The sequence below is a fragment of the Solanum tuberosum genome, unplaced genomic scaffold (genome assembly GCF_000226075.1).
Source record: "Solanum tuberosum cultivar DM 1-3 516 R44 unplaced genomic scaffold, SolTub_3.0 scf00018, whole genome shotgun sequence".
NCBI classification, from domain to species: domain Eukaryota; kingdom Viridiplantae; phylum Streptophyta; class Magnoliopsida; order Solanales; family Solanaceae; genus Solanum; species Solanum tuberosum.
In genome coordinates, this window is record NW_006238944.1 from 2823726 (window position 1) to 2825833 (window position 2108).

Sequence of the window (2108 nt, forward strand, 5' to 3'; positions counted from 1 at the left end):
CATAACTGGAACTACTCCTAACTCATCCTGATCTAGGAGTTATGACCGCTCAAAGTTTGCCAAAAACTCACTGATTTCCACAATTAAATTTCCAGATTTTCAATTTTATTCCAAAATGACTATTTTTATTTTTAAGCCTCTTCATAGATATTTCAAATTACCGGATGTTACAATGATGACCATCATTGCGACAATTATTATATCAAATTTTACCCTTGTCATGCCACACACATTATTATGGATCCAATTAGCTGTTAGAAAATGAGATATTTCTAGATGTCTTTTGTTTAATTGTTATTTTCTTAAATATTATGTTAAGTATGTAAAGGAAAGGTAGTCCTTGTTTTATGGAATATGTTTTGTAAGAAAGTCAATAGTGGGTGGATATGTATGGTCCTCTACTAACTTTTGAAAAGCTTATGTAGATATATGTGTGTATGCTTTTAAAAGCTAAATATATGAATGAATAGCTGCTGCTGAACATTATCTGTTTCTCTCTAAAAGTTTCAAATCCTAACAGTGGTATCAAGAGCCCTTGTTCTTGAGGGATCTGTGAAGGCAAGAAGGCTAAGGTTTTTTCTCCTTCTAAGGTGAGAGCTGAGCAGCAGTAACATGGCATCCAACAGCTTCTTGGGTGCAGGCCCTCCTATGTTTACAGGAGAAAATTATCACATATGGATGATAAAGATGAAGGCTTATCTCAAAGCTCCTAGTCTATGGGAAACAATTGAAAGTGAAGATGATCCTCTTCCTCTTGGACCAAATCCAACAGTTGCACAAATGAAGATTTATGAAGATGCAAAGTCAAGGAAACCCAAGGCTCTCACATGTCTTCATTCAGCACTTTCAGATGTGATTTTCACAAGAATAATGGCTTGTGAAACACCTAAAGAAGTATGGGAGAAGCTAAAAGAGGAGTTCGATGGAAGTGATAGAGTGAAGACTGTCAAACTCTTAACTCTCAAAAGAGAATTTGAGATGTTAAGGATGAAAGAAGGAGATACTGTGAAAGAGTATTCTGCCAAACTTATGGAGATTGTAAACAAAGTAAGGCTGTTTGGTGAAACCTTTCCAGATTCAAGGGTGGTGGAGAAGATGATGATAAGCTTACCAGCAAGGTTTGAGTCCAAGATTTCAGCAATAGAAGAATCTTGTGATTTGAAGACTTTATCTGTGGCAGAACTGATCAGCAAGTTGCAAGCCCAAGAACAAAGATCAAGTATAAGAGATGAAGAAGTAGCAGAAGCGGCATTTCAAGCACAACATAAAGGCAAGCAGCCTATGAAGGACAATAGAAGGATGGAAGGAGATAAATTAGAAAAGGGAAAACCAAGGAAGGAATCTTCAAAGAGAGGGAAGTTTCCACCTTGCAGCCACTGTAAAAGAACCAATCATCAAGAAAAGGATTGTTGGTTCAAAGGAAAGCCACCGATTCAGTGTAGATTCTGTAGAAAGATGGGTCATATTGAGAAAAATTATAGGGCCAGGTAGAATCAACCACAACAAAACCATGTGCAGCAGGCAAATTTTGTTGAAAAGTCCGAAAATGAAGAAGAAATCTTGTTTATGGCTTCTCATGAAGAAAACACAACCAACAAATCCTCATGGTTCATAGATAGTGGATGTACGAGTCATATGTCACACAATGAGCTCTTGTTTCACACACTTGACAAGTCATTCAAAGCTAAAGTTAGGATGGGAAATGGTGAAATGGTTGATGCACATGGAAAGGGTTCAGTTTCCTTTCAGACTACACAAGGTACAAAGTTTATACATGATGTGTTGTATGTTCCTTCTTTAGCATGTAACTTGTTAAGTGTGGCTCAAATGATGTCTAAAGGCTATTCCTTATTTTTTAAGGACAAACATTGTTTGATTTTTGACTCCGAAGATAGTTTGATTGTTAAAGTAAGAATGGTGGATAAAACTTTTCCTTTAGATGGGAGGTTTGATAGTGCAAATTTTGCAAGTAAGGATGAGTCATGGTTGTGGCACAAAAGATATGGTCATTTTAACTATGCTACTTTAAAGTCTATGTATGAAAAGGGCTTGACTAAGGATTTACCTGAGATTTCACTGTCTAAAGAAGTTTGTGAGTCATGTCAGAT